Consider the following 9,991-nt stretch of genomic DNA (forward strand, 5'->3'; position numbering starts at 1 on the left):
GTGGCCACGCAGGACCTCTGGATTTGGCACTCCTTCTTTGGTATGCCAGGAACTCACAATGACATCAACGTACTGCAGTGCTCGATGTCTTTGCCAATCTTGTTGAAGGTCATGCTCCTCCGGTGGACTTCGAGGTCAATGGGTGCCACTACAACAAGGGATACTACCTAGCAGATGAAATCCATCCGAGATGGTCCACATTTGTAAGACAATCTCAAAACCTGTGCCAGGAGGCAAGAACTCCTACTTTGCCAACTGTCAGGAGGCTTGCAGGAAGGATGTCGAGCAGGCATTTGGTGTGCTCCAATCTCGATTTGCTGTTCTTCGGTACCCCGCTCTGACCTGGTTGAAAGATCAAATGTGGGAAGTCATGACTTGTTGTGTCATCTTGCAAACATGATCGTTGAGAGCGAGCAGGAAGAGCAAATGTTCGAGACTGGACCATATTATAGGCAGGGTCTTCTTGCCCAAGTTGATCACCAGCTATCGGCATCATGGGTTGCCTTCCTCAATATGCGTCAGGAGATCCGAGACCCACAGGTGCATCAACAACTGCAGCACGATCTGGTGGAGCACCTATGGAGGCTCAAGGGCAACACCTAGTTCAACGTGTGATGAAATATGAGTTTTAATTTGTGTTTGAATTATGAGTTTGGTTCGTTGAACTATTTGATTTGTATCGATTTCTGTGATGAACTATGTGATAACAATCAGTTTATGTTGAATTTGTGGTGAAGCACGCCAAATTTGGGCCGAAATCGGTGGATGGGGGGCGAACTTGGGGGGTCGGCTGGGAACCCGAGCCGCCCCACGCCAAAATTACCGCCGGTTGGCCCCTAAGCGGCGATATTTCAAGTCCCTGGGTGGCCGAACGACTGGAGATGCTCTCATATGAGATGAGAAAGAGTTGTCTACTACATTGTGTTGGATTGTACGGTGACTCCGCCGCCGCTAGCCTATACCATCAACGACGGGAGTCAATCGCGTCTACGAATGAGCCCACACCGCTTTGACACGTAAGTCTATGTCGTCTAAGGATCACCTTTGCAAGGAATACGTTGTTGGAGGCCAGTCCGGCTACGATCCACCTATGGGATCAAGGTCTATCTATGTGAGGGCGCACACGTACTCTGCAACGCCAATCGATATATAGCCGCTATGTGTGCCTGCCTACCTGCCTGTCTTCGACCTAGGAGATTGACCATGTCATGCTTAGGTACGGTCGCCGACGTCTGCTGGCGGTGGGGGTGAAAAAGGGGGAGCCGGTGAGGCAACCACTCACTCCAAGCCGACTCGCTGTTATGCGACTTTGCCGGTGTGTGTACATGACAGCCTGACGGTACTGAGTGATGGTGATGGTTCACATGTCAATTGGGTGGCGGCAATGGAGGATGAGGGATTGTCCGGTGATGCTTGCACGACAACTATGGACTCGGTTATGGGGACCACCTCTTTCTTCATCCTTGTGCTCCGGACCGATTCCTTCTAAGTGAAACTGTCTTTTGACATGTGATTTTTCATCAAATGTCGATCTTCTTGGGGTTGTGTAATCTTGGTGAGATGGTTCAAAGTAAGATGGATAATGTGCCCTTGAATCATACTGATCCCATGATGGGTATGGATTCATATAACCATAGGGCGGTATCCACGACATTGGCATTGGTGGCCAAAAACAAGGGCATTAAAATAATGCATTACAATTCTCCCTTTGCCAATATCGGTCTTCAAATTCCCACCCAGGGAGTGATCTTGACTTCTTTACATGATTTAGCCGATAAGCATAAGCATTCTTCTCTTCATTCTTATTTTTATATTTATCTAATAGGTATGGTGACTTTTGATTTTTTTACCCCTGTGCTTTTGTTAACATCAACCTTTGGAGTCTTGCTGCCCCTGCTCTCGTGCTTGGCATCTTCATCACAACTTTGATAGAATGCTTGTCTTCAAGAATATCATCATTGTGCTTATAAAAAATTTGTTTACTTGAAAGGTTGACCCCATCACCTGTAAATTTTACCTTCTCATCTTTAAATGGATCAGCTTGAAGGAACCGATACAAAAACGATTTGCCATCAGGACCAACCAGAATAGATTGATCATCCGTTGGTGTTTCAACAAATTTTAGTCGTCCTTAATCAATGGCTGATTTAACTATTTGAGGGGACATGTTGCAACTCTAAAAAATTATGCTCGAACGAATCATGTAATTAAAATACATTGGTCCTTGCATTAATAGGTTGACATGGTGATCAAGAATTCTATTATAATTACTCTTCAACGAAAAAACAAATATTTGATCACACATTTGGTGCACCTCTTATTTTTCTAGTCGATCTTATTGTGAGAACAACTTTGGAACTAAGCACATGAACGATTCGGATTTGGCATCTCCTCATTCGACTATGAATTTTCTTTTGTATTCTTTTTCTTGTCATTGGATAAGATATTATACTAGCATCGATTTTCTCAAAAGATTTTAACCTTGGCTTTAAATTTCTAAAATCAGAACAATTATAACATATATGTCTCAACTAAGAACAGGTGTAAGCCAAGTATGAAACAAACAACGCTACCCATTTAGATATAAACTTTAAACAAGATAATGATTTTTTTTGCTTGCATCAAATTGCCATTATCTGTCTTTTGGAATGGTACAATGTGTTGACCGATGTGTTCAATAACAATTTTATTGCTAACAAGTAAATTACCCTTCTTCATTGGTCCTTCAAGATCTCTTTTAAGAATTTTCTAATAGATGCATCAACAACGAAGGCAACCAAATTGGAAAATAGGTAAATCACTTGCTAGACATACCTCTTCAAATATGTTGGGTCAGCATAGTGGTTGTGTGACTTTAATAGTGCCTTGCTACGCCTTCAGATAGCTCTCCAACACCTTGTCATTTTCTTTTCCTTGGTTTCGTGCTTCACTACTTTGAAGCTCTTTGTCAACCGGATTTTGTTCAGCTATATGTTCTTGCTCTTGATGCTCGTCAAGTTCTATGGCACGAAACTCATAGGGAAGGAGATAGGTTCCATTAACTTCAGAAAAATCAAGCACATGTCTTATTGTGCTTGTCATGCCCTTTATCAGTGATACTTACCTCCTTGGGTTTGAAGGATTCAAAATATACACTACTTGATTCGTCTTTTTCAACCGAAGCACTTTATATCACTCGAGTCGTCTTTCTTTTCATTGATTATACCAATTGGCAAAACTTCTTTCTCTTTAGTTGATTCAACACATGTAACGTTTGTTTAACTTTGTTGTCCAAATCACCATTCTTTCTGATAATTCTATCCACTTGCAATGCTTTCTCCTTTTGGCATAATCTAGCTTGTATTGCATCAGAATCAACCTGCTTTTCCTCTTTTGTTAGTTCAAGACGAATAGCATTACATTCGTCCCAAAAAGATGTAAGATTTTTCTCAATAACCCACTCTGGATAGAACCCCCCTCGGCTCTTTTAGACTCTTCCGACAATGACACGCTGCCGAAATTCCGTAGTAGTGTAGGGGCAACATTATATGCTATGATACTAGGTGACGACGTGTGCGCTCCTGCAAAATTTTCACTTATTCAGCTATGACCGTTGTGAAGGTGCGAAGCCGAATATGAGTACCAATAGTTGCATATGGTGTCGAAAAATTACTCGCATGAGTTGTATCATATGATGATTGAGGGTAATTGGCCGAATAGCTAGTAGTAGCACGATCAATTCTCCTATCCGCCGACATGTTTGGATTCACATATTGCAAGTTATTTTGCCGATGAATAAAAGGGTGAAACACTTTATTGCATGCTATTGGAAGTTCCAACATGGGGTGTTTCACTTTGACTAATCGAACTAATCATGTTGTTCATCGACATATAAATTTGTGGGGTTGCCGATGCATGATGGTTGTAATACATATTGTCTTTTGCTAAACTTGTAAGAAGTTGAAGCATGAAGATTATTGTGCATCGGCTCTTGCACGTAATTAGATGCATGATGGATAAAATTAGAGCTAGCCGATACATTACTATCATTAAATGATTTAGCAACAACATATGAATTATTTGCATCTACATAGGTGAACTAGGTATTCATATTACCTTTGTGTATCACAGCTTCTTGATGATGATCTCTCGTATCAAGAATGAGCCAGAGACCGTTCGAAGCTTCATTCTCAACAGAGTCGCCAGAAAGTGCGTTCGCACACGAACATGTCACCGTGTATGCTCGATGCCAGGGGTGATGCACCACAGCTCACATCGAAGGAGATGTAACGCCCCTGATGTAACTTTCCATATTTGTAACTCCAACTCTTGCCATTTTTGGCTATGTGTTATGATATTCCCTCCGTGGTTGGGTTTTGTCTTTTGTTTTGCATTTTGTTCATGTCATGCATCTCATATCATGTCATCATGCGCATCTCATTTGCATACGTGTTCGTCTCATGCATCCGAGCATTTTCCCCGTCCGTTTTGCAATCCGACACTCCCACATGCACTGGCGCACCCCTCTTGTTTCTTTTCGTGAGCGGGTGTTAAACGTTCTCGGAATGGATCGAGGTTTGCCAAGTGGTCTTGGTATACCACCGGTAGACCACCTGCCAAGTTTCGTTCCATTTGGAGGTCGTTTGATGCTCCAACAGTTATCCGGGTAACCGGAAAGTCCTTTTGTGTGTTGCAGCAAAACCCCCCTCCAAATAGCCCAATAACCCCTCTAAGTCACCTCCATGCTCTCGGTCGTTCGATCACGATCGTGTGGGCGAAAACCGCACTCCATTTGGAGTCTCCTAGCTCCCTCTAGCTATAAATAGGTGATTCCCCCGTTATTTTCGCGCAGATCAAACCCTAGCCCCGCTCCCTCCGCGCGCCAGACATGTCCGCCCGGCGCCAAACGAATCCCGCCGCCGCGCCCAACCAACCGCGAGCCGCCACGTGGCGCCCCCGCCGCCCGTACGCCGCAGGCCCGCGCCAGGCCCCCGCGGCCCAGTTCGCCGCCGCCGCCCCGAGCGGGACCCCGCCCGCGCCCGCCGCCGACCGCCGCCGCTGCCGCCGTTCGCCGCCGCCAGCGTTCGTCCCTGCCGCCGACCGCCACCGTCGCCTCCGTCCGCGTCGTCGCCCGCGCACCCGCACCCGTCGCCGGCCGCCGCCGCCTTCCCTTTCCCGTCCGGCGCCTCCTCCCTCTCCCTCGAGCTCCTCCGGCCGACGCGGCTCCGTCTCCAGTGAGCCTCGAGCCGGCCCGATCCAGATCTGCCCGAGAGGTTGACTTCCCCCTCCCCTCAAATTCTCCAAGTCCCGAGATATTGCATTATATGCTCCTGTTCATCGCATCATATCTCATCGCATACTGCTCCGTTTTGCGTGCATGATATATCGAAATGTTCGTCACGAGATGGTCTTCATTTAGTTCCATTGTGCCATGCTCGTTTGAGTCCATCTTGATGCCCAAATCTCTGGTGCAAGACTGCTATATGATGTTTACTGCTATTACTTATCAGAACTTGGTGATTTGTTATTTTTGTTGCAATTGATGTGTGCATCTTTTGGGCATGAGCTCTACAGGTGTTTTGATCTATGCCATGCCATCTTTATAGAGGTGTATGCCATGTAGTTTTTTGATCTATGTGGTGACTAGCACAAGCATGCAAACTAGGCTTCGTGATGTTTCTGTTTTCAGGGACTTGGGTTTTTGCCGTCTCTTACTGCTGTTATTTTGTTGCCATGTATCCATGTGTCTACAGTGAGATCCATGCTTATTTTGAGTATGTTCACTAAGGATGTTTTGTAGATATAATTGTGCTCTATCCATCCGTGCCCCTGTTTGCAATTATGGAGTGCCCTAACATGTCTTAATCTTGCTCTACTTTTTCTATAAAATATTCCTGGCAGATTGTTAACATTATATTCAATTTTGCCAAGGTTGTTGTAATTGATCCATACATGCTATGAACATGATATTACCATGGTTAGCTTCATAAACATGCCATATTGCTGTAACTATGCTTGTTTTGTCATGCATTGCTTTGTGATGAGTGAATCAAGCTCACAAATATGCCCTCATAATTCTGGTAATGCCATGTTCTGTTTTCTGCTAAGTCTGAAATCTGTTAACGAAACTTTCTATGTTTACATGGGTGCCATCATATCTTCTGCTCATTTTTGGCTCATGGTCAGTATGGGAATTTTGTTCTATGAATTTAGTAGATTCGTGCCATGCCTTGTTTTGCTATGTTAAGTTCCTGTAGAATGTGTTTTTCTTACTCTGAACATTGCTACCTGATGCTGTTTCTTCCATGTCCAGTATTTTCACCAAGTCTGTGAAGCTGTTATCTTTTGCACTTTTGCCATGCTTGTTTGAACCTGTTATGGTGTGATCTAGCCGTAGCTCAGTGTTCATCTTTTGTCAAGCATCTCCTGTAGATTACTGCCATATGTTTTTTTGCTATTTTGAGGTGCTGTAGCATAGTTACTTGATGTATTCTAAGTGCTATCCTGCTGTTAATCGCAGATTTATGTCATTCTTGTTTTGCTTGCCATTTGCAAACCGTGCATCTGTTTCCGGTGATCTTTATATTGATTTCGACCGAAATCATCTCATCTTTCCAGTGGCATACTTGGTTTGCCAAGTTACTGCCTTGTTCATCATTTTTCTTCCGGAGCACGCATACGCATCGCATATCATATCTCACATATCATGCATGTATTGCATCATGTTGCTTGGGCATTTCCCGTGATTGATTGTGGTTTCATTGCTTGTATTCTTGCTGTGGGTAGAGCCGGGAGACGAGTTCGTGAACGAGGAACCTGTTGAGTACGCTTACGAGGATCAAGCTTTCGACAACTCTGAGAACCTTGCAGGCAAGATGACCATACCCTCGAAATCACTTCTATCTTTGCTTTGCTAGTTGTTCGTTCTTTTGCTATGCTGCGCTACCTACCACTTGCTATATCATGCCTCCCATATTGCCATGTCAAGCCTCTAACCATCCTTTCCTAGCAAACCGTTGTTTGGCTAAGTTACCGCTTTTGCTCAGCCCTTCTTATAGCGTTGCTAGTTGCAGGTGAAGTTGAAGTTGGTTCCATGTTGGAACATGGATTTTTTTGACATATCACAATATCTCTTATTTAATTAATGCATCTATATATTTGATAAAGGGTGGAAGGCTCGGCCTTATGCCTGGTGTTTTGTTCCACTCTTGCCGCCCTAGTTTCCGTCATACCGGTGTTATGTTCCTTGAGTTTTGCGTTCCTTACGCGGTTGGGTGATTTATGGGACCCCCTTGACAGTTCGCCTTGAATAAAACTCCTCCAGCAAGGTCCAACCTTGGTTTTACCATTTTCCACCTAAGCCTTTTCCCTTGGGTTTTCGCGAGCCCGAGGGTCATCTTTATTTAACCCCCCCGGGCCAGTGCTCCTTCGAGTGTTGGTCCGAACCGAGCAGCCTGCGGGGCCACCTTGGGGAAACTCGAGGCCTGGTTTTACTCGTAGCTTGACTTATCCGGTGTGCCCTGAGAACGAGATATGTGCAGCTCCTATCGGGATTTGTCGATGCATCGGGCGGCTTTGCTGGTCTTGTTTTACCATTGTCGAAATGTCTTGTAAACCGGGATTCCGAGACTGATCGGGTCTTCCCGGGAGAAGGTTTATCCTTCGTTGACCGTGAGAGCTTATAATGGGCTAAGTTGGGACACCCCTGCAGGGTATTATCTTTCGAAAGCCGTGCCCTTGGTTATGAGGCAGATGGGAATTTGTTAATGTCTGGTTGTAGAGAACTTGACACTTGTCTTAATTAAAATACATCAACCGTGTGTGTAGCCGTGATGGTCTATTTTCGGCGGAGTCCGGGAAGTGTCGTGGAATAGTCACGGCAGATGTCCTCGTGCAAGGACTTATTCGTGGAGCCATCGCAACTAGGAAGCTTAAAGGGGTTAAACGGGACAAAGGACACGAGGATTATACTGGTTCGGCCCCTTACGGTGAAGGTAAAAGCCTACTCCAGTTGAGGTGGAATGACTTAGGGTTTCGATGACCAGGGAGCTAAACCGCTATGCCTGGCTATCGATCTGATCTTACTTGTCCTGAACCACCGCTGGGTCGTCCCTTTATATAGAGAGGTTAACGCCCAGCGGCTCTCAGAGTCCCGGCCGGCTTATAAACAGTGTCTGGCTCGGACTCCTAACTATTCTTGCCTTACACTACAAGTCATGCCTTAACGGCGGTTTATCACTACGGGCCTTAAGCCGCCTCTAGGCCTTAGGCCCATTACTGAACCTCCATCCTCAAGCTTGATATTGGGCTTCATGTGATGATCGTCATGACATAACCCGGCCCTTCCTGGGCGGGCGACTCCAGTAGTTATATCCCCAACATTAGGTCCTAGATTGATTTGAACCGGTTCATGTCAATCTTCAATACCTTAATAAAAAATCTTCTCGCTTCTGTCTGCGCAAAGGCTATAACCCGCCATGACGTCATCTTCTGGATTCTTTGTAACTCGCCATGACGTCATCCGCCATTAATGCACATTCTGCTCAACGTATCTCAACGGATCCTTGTCTTAATAACTCTCCCGAAAATCGAGGCGTCTCTGCAGCTGGATAATCATGTCTTCAGCCTCCTCGTTTCTCGCGCCCATTCATCAGCCGTCCCTTATAAGTAGGCCCAGCCCTTAGGTCTTCATCATTCTTCCCTTTCCATCATCTTCCTCCTCTCTACACCTCAGAGCCCGAGCTCCGCCGCCGCCGCCGCGCATCCCGTCCGCACCAACCAAGGCCGCTGCATCGACCTGTCTTGACCAGAGAACCGCGGCGCACCTCCGCTGCTCATCAACACCAGTAAGTCCTCGCCGTCCCGTATATTAGATCCGCATTAGGGTTCACGAGTTCTTCTGTGTTCTTCATGGTTCCTCGCGATTCCTTCGCAGTTCTTCCACAACGGCCTCCTTTGATCCAAGAGTAGTGCATAACTTCGGCGGTAGTCGTTTCACACCCATTTTCAATACTAGCAGATCCCTTTTGCTTGCAAAAAGACCTCATTTAGAGCTTATGAACTTCTCCGTATCAGTTTTTAGGTCTAGAAATTTTTCTTTTCTGGACGATCGTTTGATCCAAAATAATCCCTGCAATCTGCGAAACTTGTTTGTGCAACACTTAGGCAAAAACTGCATCTGTTAGCCATGGCGGCTCATATCGCCGGCTTAAAAGAGGCCATGCTTTGTGAAATTTCCGGATCATTCATAATAGAGTTAAATAACTTAATTGCTCATGATATCCACGGCGGCTTAAATAACCTGACACAATTAGCCATATATCATTAGGCCCTTTCATAAGCCGCCATCTTGAATACTGAACTGAAACTTTCCTCCGGCTTAAATTTGAACCAGAAATTTTATTTTGTCATAGGCTTCCATCTTTAACAATGCCGCCTAAGGCTCCCAAAGCACCCATCACATGCAACTGGGTTAGATCCAACGTCACCGATAGCATCTTAGCTGATTTTGTAAAGACGGGTTATCTGCCAAGGAAAGAGGTCATGTCCTATCATGCTACTGACCCGTCAGAAGAGAGGCCTCAACCCAAGGATGGGGAAGTTGTCATATTTACTGATCACATGAACCGGGGCTTTGCTCCTCCCAGCTCAAAATTCTTCAGAGATGTCCTGCACTTTTTTGATCTGCGACCTCAAGACATCGGACCCAATTCCGTGTCAAACATCTACAACTTCCAAGTGTTCTGTGAGGTGTACCTCGGAGAAGAACCCAGCTTGCTACTCTTTAGAGAGTTATTCTATCTGAACCGCCAAAACGAATGTGCCAACGGGCCCAGCTTGGAACTCGGTGGAATCTCAATCCAACGACGGAGAGATTGTCTCTTCCCTTATGCTGAGCCGCCAAGCCACCCGAAAGATTGGAACCAGACATGGTTCTATTGCCAAGACACTTCTCCGGCTGATGAAAACCCTCTGCCCGGCTTTCGTGCCCTGCGTCTGGAGTCAAATCACC

This window comes from Triticum aestivum, chromosome 3D (genome assembly GCF_018294505.1).
Source record: "Triticum aestivum cultivar Chinese Spring chromosome 3D, IWGSC CS RefSeq v2.1, whole genome shotgun sequence".
In the NCBI taxonomy this organism is placed as follows: Eukaryota; Viridiplantae; Streptophyta; class Magnoliopsida; order Poales; family Poaceae; genus Triticum; species Triticum aestivum.